The sequence below is a fragment of the Cyprinus carpio genome, chromosome A7 (genome assembly GCF_018340385.1).
Source record: "Cyprinus carpio isolate SPL01 chromosome A7, ASM1834038v1, whole genome shotgun sequence".
In the NCBI taxonomy this organism is placed as follows: Eukaryota; Metazoa; Chordata; class Actinopteri; order Cypriniformes; family Cyprinidae; genus Cyprinus; species Cyprinus carpio.
In genome coordinates, this window is record NC_056578.1 from 7332285 (window position 1) to 7342621 (window position 10337).

Here is a 10337-nt window from a genome sequence, read left to right on the forward strand (position 1 = left end):
TGCAGTCACGTTAGTCCAACTACACCCAGCTGCAGCCTGCAGATCGAGGCGGGGCTGCACCTGGGGCGGGGTTGCACGTGAAACCCCGCCCCATACCTACTCTGATTGGTTCGATCGTCTTTCATAGACATAAATGATAAGAAATGTGTGTGTGTAGTTGGTGTAGGACAGAGTATGTTGATTAAAAAGCTAAAAATGCTGTGCAGTTTTACAAAGCCTTTACTATAATGCAGTTGTTTATTGTTAACTTGAGTCACTATAATTGAATCAAGAGATGTTTACTGCAAGTTTAATCTGGACTAGTCAAATTCACAAATTAATCATTGGGACATTCAAAAGCATTTAACGTGAAAATACGTCGACTTATGCATTAAAATGGTGTTTTAAAAAGACCAAACTCAGTAAACAAATTATTAATAAAGCATTATATTCACAGACAAGCAGAAATTAGCCCAGAATACGAACGCAGCGCGATTAATTAGGCATTAAGCATTTCCTCCCATAACCTGCTTGTCTGTAAATAGAATGCTTTATTAAAAATGTTTACTGAGTTAGGTCATCTTTTTAAAACACGTTTTAATGCATTACGCCACGTTAAGCATTTTCCTTTTAGTCTAATGGTTTTCTGTGGGAGGAAAACGCTTAACGCGTGATTAAACGCATTGCGTTCTTATTCTGGACTCATCTGCTTGTCCGTGAATATAAATTATAGCTGTCAACCCTCCCGTTTTTTCCGGGTTTCTCACGTATTTTAGCTCTTTTCCCGCCGTCTTCCCGTTTTAGTATTTTCCCCTAAAATATCCCGTATTTTTACACTCTGGTTGTGTTAACTCAGAACACGCAACTATCTGTGTCTGTGAAGTGGCTTGCACTTGGGTTGCTAGACCTCCAGTAAAGCAGGTGGCAGTATACAGTAGCTTAGGCTACTAACGAAGAAGAAGACAGTTGCAGCGGCGCCGGCGGGCGGGAGGAAGAGGGAAAAAGTAACGGTAAGTGAACTTCGAGAGTAGAGTAGATGAGTGTGATGTGCGATGATGGATCAGGACGATATTTGAGTAAATGGGAGACCACCTTCCACTACCTGACAAGCAGCCATGCAATGTGGGCAATGCAGAAAATTTGTTCAACAAGCTGGACATAACATTAAGGTCTCTCTCTCTCTCTCTCTCTCTCTCTCTCAATCAATCACACACACACACACACACACACACTCTCTCTCACTGACTCACTCACTCACTCACACATACAAACACACACACACACACACACACACACACACACTCTCTCTCTCTCTCACACACACACACACACACACACACACACACACACACTCTCTCTCTCTCTCTCACACACACTCACACACACACACTCACACTCTCTCTCTCACACACACTCTCTCACACACTCTCTCTCTCTCTCTCTCACACACACTCTCTCTCTCACACACACACACACACACACACTCTCTCTCTCTCTCACACACACACGCACACACACACACAAACAAACACACACTCTCTCTCTCACACACACACACACACACTGTCTTTCTCACTCACACACACACACTCACTCACTCTCTCTCTCACACACACACACTGTCTTTCTCTCACACACACTGTCTCTGTCTCTCCCTCACACTCTAAGTTTACATACAGTATTTATCAAAGACATTGTGGCTCCATTTTCCTTTTCTTTCCTGGTTTTAGGAATCATGGCATTCCCTGGAAAAATCTGATTGCGTTCAACTCCGATAACGCATTTGTTCAACTGCCTCTCACATTCTTTCTCTCTGTCTGCCTCTTTCTCTCTGTTTCTTTCTCACTCTGTCTCACAACATTAAGCTTAAACATGTTGTAGCAAATGAAAATGTGTAAGTAATGTTTACCTTGTTCATAAATAAATCACTTTTAACGTATCCATTGGTCTGTCATTCTTTAATATATATTGTGTAGTTATAAACTCTTTAGACTGTTAATGATTAGTGCTTTTTTTAAACTTTGTGGGTAAGAATCGTGTAAAAAAAAATCCCTTATTTTGGGGATGGATTCCGGGAAATCTCCCTTATTTTCAATGTTCAATGTTGACAGCTATGAATATAATACTTTATTAATAATGTGTTTACTGAGTTAAGTCTTTTAAAAACACCGTTTTAATGCATTAAGCCACCTTAAACTTACAAACCTGATTCCAAAAAAGTTGGGACACTGTACAAATTGTGAGTAAAAAAGGAATGGAATAATTTATAAATCTCATAAACTTATATTTTATTCACAATAGAATATAGATAACATATCAAATGTTGAAAGTGAGACATTTTGAAATGTCATGCCAAATGCCATGCTCATTTTGGATTTCATGAGAGTTACACATTCTAAAAAAGTTGGGACAGGTAGCAATAAGAGGCCGGAAAAGTTAAATGTACATATAAGGAACAGCTGGAGGACCAATTTGCAATTTATTAGGTCAATTGGCAACATGATTAGGTATAAAAAGGGCCTCTCAGAGTGGCAGTGTCTCTCAGAAGTCAAGATGGGCAAAGGATCACCAATTCCCCCAATGCTGCGGTGAAAAATAGTGAAAGGAGTTTCTCATATAAAAATTGCAAAGAGCTTGAAGTTATCATCATCTACAGTGCATAATATCATCCAAAGATTCAGAAAATCTGATACAATCTCTGAGCGTAAGGGTCAAGGCCAGAAAACCATACTGGATGCCGGTGATCTTCGGGCCCATAGACGGCACTGCATCACATACAGGAATGCTACTGTAATGGAAATCACAACATGGGCTCAGGAGTACTTCCAGAAAACATTGTCTGTGAACACAATCCACCGTGCCATTCGCCGTGGTTGGCTAAAACTCTATAGGTCAAAAAAGAAGCCATATCTAAACATGATCCAGAAGCGCAGGCGTGTTCTCTGGGCCAAGGCTCATTTAAAATGGACTGTGGCAAAGTGGAAAACTGTTCTGTGGTCAGACGAATCAAAATTTCATCTGAAGCCATGTCATCTGGACTAAAGAGGACAAGGACAACCCAAGTTGTTATCAGTGCTCAGTTCAGAAGCCTGCATCTCTGATGGTATGGGGTTGCATGAGTGGCACCATCAATGCTGAAAGGTATATCCAAGTTCTAGAACAACATATGCTCCCATCCAGACGTCGTCTCTTTCAGGAAAGACCTTGCATTTTCCAACATGACAATGCTAGACCACATACTGCATCAATTACAACATCATGGCTGCGTAGAAGAAGGATCCGGGTACTGAAATGGCCAGCCTGCAGTCCAGATCTTTCACCCATAGAAAACATTTGGAGCATCATAAAGAGGAAGATGCGACAAAGAAGACCTAAGACAGTTGAGCAACTAGAAGCCTGTATTAGACAAGAATGGGACAACATTCCTATTCCTAAACTTGAGCAACTTGTCTCCTCAGTTCCCAGATGTTTGCAGACTGTTATAAAAAACAGTGGTAAACATGGCCTTGTCCCAACTTTTTTGAGATGTGTTGATGCCATGAAATTTAAAATCAACTTATTTTTCCCTTAAAATGATACACTTTCTCAGTTTAAACATTTAATATGTCATCCATGTTGTATTCTGAATAAAATATTGAAATTTGAAACTTCCACATCATTGCTTTCTGTTTTTTGTCACAATTTGTACAGTGTCCCAACTTTTTTGGAATCTGGTTTGTAGAATGTCCTGAATCATTCCAGATGATTGAAAATAATCGGCTCAATAATGGTCGTAAAATGGGTTTTGGAGAAGATACCAATTTAATATTAATTTAATATAAATAGATGATACTTTATAAAGTTTCTCAATATTTGACTGCAATGGCTGTGACACAACTGCCCTAAAATAAGAGCATGATGATTACAGGTATGTCCTTTCAGAATCATCACGACCGGTAGAAATGAAAGTTTCTCGATTTCTTCACTTTAAAATAATGAGGAACAGCATATTTTCCTGAAATAAAGGGGAGGAAAATTGCAATATAGTAAAGAAAATTCAAGTTTCATAAAAATTGAAATGGCACACAGACACATTATTGCAGTGTAATTTATCAACTGGATTACAGATTATTATATGTAACAATATGTCATGTTATATAAATTAAAACAATATTGATACATCCTTTTCATTTCCTTTCTCATACTCTGTTGATATGAAATAATAAAATTTTAAAAAATTATTTAATTCATAATTCATTTTTCTATCTAAAGGCCTGATCCTCCCACTGCGGATAATAAACCCAATTAATTTACTAAATGTAGTGGGTTGTTCGTCTGTTAGCCTAAAAATCAGCTTAATTTAACAAAACAATCATTTCACAGACATGGAGAGTTACAGACTAATGTTTTTTTTTTTCTTCTGTGCATTATAATGAAGGCTTTATAAAACTACACAGCATTTTTAGCTTTTTAATCAACATACTCTGTCTTAACACCAACTACACACACATTTCTTATCATATATGTCTATGAAAGACGATCGAACCAATCAGAGTAGGTATGGGGCGGGGCTGCACGTGCAACCCCGCCCCAGGTGCAGCCCCGCCTCGATCTGCAGGCTGCAGCCGTGTTCTTCTCCGTTAGTGGGTCAATATGCATTGACTCTTCACTAATTCAGACGTATAGTAAAGTTATTACAGAACGTGTGTATAATCTTACATGACTAAATTAAAAAAAAATGTGCTAATGCACTGCTGTTAACTTAGTTGAGAAAAGTAACCTGTTACCTTTCTGTGGAAATTTGGGTCCCTTAAAAATGGCTGACCTGAACTGCTGCATCCGCGCGCAACTAGATTCTGAAGCTTTGCAGAAAAGCAGGTATCTTGCGACTGAGTCCAGTATCCAACTATATATCTCGATTGAGTTGCAAAAAACGGAAGTTAATGTTTTGTTTCACATACGCGATAAGCCACTGATTTAGGTAAAACGAGGAACTCACTGGGTCTTTTCTAAATATTTCACGTTTGTCCGTAAATGTTAAATGAAGAAATTACAGTCATGTAGGTTTGAGAATTAAACACAGAATTAACGAATACAGTACATCACTATGGTAACAGTGAAATTAGCTCTATTCACGATGGCGCACACAGCCCGGCTAGCTCAGTCGGTAGAGCATGAGACTCTTAATCTCAGGGTCGTGGGTTCGAGCCCCACGTTGGGCGATTACTTTTCAATTTAAAGACTGTGTAAACTAGCACAGATAATATAGTAAAATGATATGAAAATCCCCACAGTGGTACTTGGGGACATGTAGAACAAGTGTCTGGGGGAGTTTGCAGAAAACAATTTGATTTTAATTTTTTTAAGAATTTTTAAATATGTGTATAGTGAAAAAGGTAACATTTTTCATGATTTTGGCATGCAATTATTAAGGAATGATACAGTAAAATTATATGAAAATCACCACAGTGGTACTTGGGGACATGAAGAACAAGAGTCTGGTAGAGTTTGCAGAAAACATTTTGATTTTGTTTTTAAATTAATTTTCAAATATGACTGTATAGTGAAAAATCTAGCATTTTCCATGATTTTGGCATGCAATTATTAAAGAATGATACAGTAAAATATTATGAAAATCACCACAGTGGTATGTATGGACATGTACAACAAAAACAATTTATTTATTTATTTTTGTTTATTTTGTTCTTTATTTTTTTATGCAATTATTAAATAATGAAACAGTGAAATGACATGAAAACAGTTTGGTTTTGTCATTTTTAATATTTTTTCCCCCTCACTTTATGTTGATTTTCTCCACATAAGCAGGATACACCATACAATAGATACAGATTGAATGATAACATGCACTTATAACACTTAAAACGTGAATGAATTCCGTCAGTCTTAAAAAAAAAATCCATGGATCCAGCTGATTTAGAATAATGTTAACTGTAAGCAGAAAGACAGTTGTACAAAACATAATCAAAATTATGCATTAATTTAGCAGCATTCCACATAAAAAAAAGGAAAAAGTATACAGCATTGAACCCAAAAATACATAAATAAAAACACACAGGGCTGGACTGGGACAAAAAATCAGCCCTGGACTTCATCCAGACCGGCCCACTATGCATGTAAACATACATACATTAATCTGCATGTAAAATTACTGATTAGAATTTATTTACTATCAAAACCAAGTTCAAACATTACTGAAGACAAGTGAACAGTCAGTAATAAAATAAAAAAAAAATATCATAAATAGCACCGTTTTCAGGTACAGATATTGCATAATCACATGTAGAATACTTCACTTAACATACATATATATCCTTGTTAAAGATATTCTTGTTAAAGCTGTTAGTCAAGAGCAGTGAGTTATTTCTCTGTCTTTTGTTCACATTAATGACACAGACCGAAGGTAGGTTTAAGGCTTCTTCCTGGCACTTAAAGGGATTTTTTTTTCCTCAATTGATTACAAATTGAGAAAATATATCTCACATAAATGCTGTAAACATACAGAGACAGAGCATCAGCTGGTATTATTAAAGGTTTCAAATAACTAGTTAAAATTACATATAATGCAGTTTTCATTATAATAACAATTATTTAATGACACAAGTGAAAATATAATAAATATGTAATGTAGTGCACATATTTAGCAAAATACTCCTTTCTATGGCTATTTTTCTCAACTAACCATTGCTTTCTTGAGGTAAATGTAACGTTCTGTGACATAATTGTTCTCCTGCTGTTTTATTGACTGATTGATCGATATTATTTAAGAGGTATACCTTTCGGGTCGATTTGGTTGGTCAAACTTTTAAATACATTTTAGCATTTCTGTAGTAAACGTACAAAGTCACAATCCATGTACCATTAAAAGCGGTTTTACTATGACTAGCGCAGCAGCAAGCGCGTGAGGTTGTCATGGCAACCAGATACATTGCACTTCCCGCGCCTATCGCCCTGCTGACATCTTCACTGAAGTCTTTTGCCGGCCTTCCAGCATAATATATAATTCATTTATCTTGACACATTTGGTGGCGTCTGCCTCAAGTGCTTGTCGTTTTCTCTCTCTAAACTTCTCGGCCCCCCCTTTACGCTTCGAGATTTTATTCTTTAACCTCTTAACCTGCGCCCCTATTTTTGAGCATTTTCTGAAAAACGACATACCCAAATAAAAATGTCTGTAGCTCTTGAACCCTATGGTCTAAATTTATAAATCTGGTATTGTCTGAAACTAGACACTTAAACCTTTATTACTCTGGAGTCATAATAACTTAAAATTAGTATATAGCAACAGAGTAAAACAAGGTAAAACTTACATGAAAGCGACTCATGATATCTTTGAATGAAATTCACTAAGGGAAAAATGATAGTGACTTATTTGCCAAAGGCCTTAAATACCATAAACATAAAGCTGAATGTCTGACCGTGTTTTGATTCAAATTTAAGGATAATACTCCCAAAAATGTAGTTTCTGTAAGCTTTTATTTTTAAAAAAGTCTAGGCGTCCTTTCAAAAAAGCCATTTGGAGACTCCAAATGTACACCTGGTAACCAAATGACCAAATGAGGCAAAACTGCATAATGCATATATGTATATCAGTTCAGAACTGCTCTGCCAACCATAATACACAAGAAAAAAACTACTATTCCTGACTCATTTTGTCATTTTTGGGCAAAAATTTGGGCATTTTTGAAAGAATGCCTTAACTTTTCCTGAAATAAAAGCTGAAATAAAACATTTTTTAGGTAAAAACTTGCAGAAAGTACATCTTTATGGTATTTTATTTAAAGAAAAGCTTTGGAAAAGTCATTTAGATCTTTTATTTCAAGAAAAGTCTAGGAATATTTTCAAAAAGGCTATTTAGAGACTCTGCATATGACACTGCATACTACATACACTACATATGTATATCAACTCAGAACTCATCTACCCATGAAACAAAACTATTTCAGAACAACATTTAAACATTTTAACTAAACTATTTATTTTGGACAATTCTAATAATGAAAACAGATTTGATCAGTGATCATTTTAGAGTGAATGAACACAAAACATGCAAAATACAATTTATTTATTTATTTTACATTTTGTAATTGTACATTTTTTTCTCTGCTAATTATTTTGAATATCAAGTTACTGAATAACTAAAAGCAACTATTTACAGTATTTACAGTGTAGGAAGACACTCAAGGCAGTCACTAAAAAGGTTTCTTTGACCAACTGGACACCAAAGTCACTGAAACACAGGAAAGGGAGAAACAGTGTGTAAACAAAACAAATCAAACTTGCAAAACTGTGTTTACATGTTGTATACACACTCATAAATATACATACTCAATTCTCGTACACATAAACATACATATTTGCCAGACACACACACACACACACACACACACACACACACACACACACACACACACAAATACTCATGCATACGCACAAAAACACAAACATAATCAATATACATACACACGCACAAACATGCATAAATAAATCATGTAGCCCCCTCATATTTTCCCTCTCCGTTGTCATTTTTATAATCTAACACAGCTAACATGAATCAAAAGCTGCAAACACATGATAAACATATATAAACATTCAAGAGAACAGCGAAACTCACGTGCTAATGCTATCCCTGGCTGCATGCATCTCTCTGGGTCTTTCTGCTACTCTTCGCCGCTGCTTCTCATCACGGCCTCCAAAACACGATCAAACACCACAAAAACTCTTCTAAAGTCGACGTTCTTTGCTGGAGAGATTCAGATGTAATCTTTGGAGAGAATCCGCTCGCTGATAGATACCCGTGTAGCGCTGCTGCGCCACTCTGAGTGCGCCGCGGGCGTAAAGACGAGAGCGCACGGACACACAGCAACTTTTGCGCTCGCTGAATCTTCAAACTGATTACGAAACGGTGCAAACTGTGAATCACTGTAAGCGTCCTTGTGATTGGCTAACACTTCAATCCATCAAAACATTGCTGGCTAGGCATTGGCTAGTTTACAACAGCCAAAACTGAGGTGCGGTGATTGGCACCTCGCTAACCCAGTCAGTGACTCCTGGCCTGTTCTGGGTTATAACATCGCCTGTGATTGAAGGAGAGAGACGAGGGAGGGCTCATTTTGCTCGGAATAGACCATTCTATAGGAAACAAAAGCTGGAATACGAATTAGAATCGATATTTCTTTGAAAATGGACGCTATCGACAACTATAACTCGAATCGCTCATGTAAACAAAGGAGGATCTTTCGTTTTTTTTCCCCTATTTTTTCGTTGTTTTGGATTAAAAAGTGGGATGCATCTTGAAGAGTAGACCCTTACCTTGAAATGTGTGCTGGTGTTTCTTGGAATAGTCCGAGCAGACCAGAACTATAGGCGATGAAACGTAAGTACTGCCGTGCACTTTGTACATGTCGATTAACGCGTATACGCGTTTTGGGGTATTTTCTCCTGATAACCCCGAAAAGAACTTAAATTACACTTTCAGTTTTGATCGTACAGATAAGTGCAATACATCAATCGAATCTGTAAAGGGTCTACTTTTTTTTTGTATACAGACATAATAACAACAAAACTTTGTGCACTTATAAAATAAAGATAACAAACAAGGAGTGCTGTCTGCAGCCTTTGTCTGCGCTGATCTTCAGATACAAATGCGTCATTAAAATGAACTGTAACTCAGTGAATACTCAACGAAGAGACATGAGAGAGATATCTATAGAAAGCCTGACATGTCTACTTTTAAACTAAACAAGTGCTGCTGAAAACAAATATTCTGTGATAAAGTAATCCATATGAAAACAACGCGATGTCCGTTTTTCACGTCTCACTTCATTATCTTCTAATGCGAGAACGCCCCCGCGCCGAGCGCGCTTTTGAGATTCAAATGTTTCACTGAAGCGCGCGGCTTTTGAATACGCCCACACAAAAGAAGACAACGCAGCGAGACTGTTCTTCAAGTTTTTATTATTTTACTGTTTGCTTCGCGATGGGAGGAATAAGACATAATTCACCCCAAAAAGATGTGATGTGGTTGAGGATTTGAGTTTTGGATTTCCTCAGAAAAAAGAATGAAGCACTTTATTCAGCAGAGATCATAAACATGAGTAAGTCTCTTTTTATTGATTTATATACTTGTACTTATACAGTTGTGATGACCATGGCACGTTTTTGGGTTTTGATGAGTGCGCAGATGGCTGAAGAGGCCATCCGAGCCCACATAACGTGTAAACATTTTACTAGTTAGACTTTTTCCAAAGACTTTTTCCAAACTATAATTCCTGACTAAATGTATAATCAAGTGAAATATTATGAAGTTTCAATAACAATGTACACTACTATACCATTCAAAAGCTTGATGTAAATAATAT

At 36.9% G+C, this 10337-nt stretch overlaps 1 long non-coding RNA gene and 1 other non-coding gene across 2 annotated transcripts; one reads left to right on the top strand and one right to left on the bottom strand.

The window, feature by feature from the left end:
- The first annotated feature begins 5107 nt into the window (after positions 1-5107).
- trnak-cuu lies at positions 5108-5180 on the top strand. The gene has a single exon. It is a non-coding gene; the product is annotated as a tRNA-Lys (tRNA).
- A 2670-nt stretch (positions 5181-7850) lies between these two features.
- LOC122145571 lies at positions 7851-9375 on the bottom strand. Its single transcript, XR_006160402.1, has 2 exons — positions 8591-9375; positions 7851-8206 (listed from the first exon to the last, which is right to left on the bottom strand). It is a non-coding gene; the product is annotated as an uncharacterized LOC122145571 (long non-coding RNA).
- Between the last annotated feature and the right edge of the window lie 962 nt (positions 9376-10337).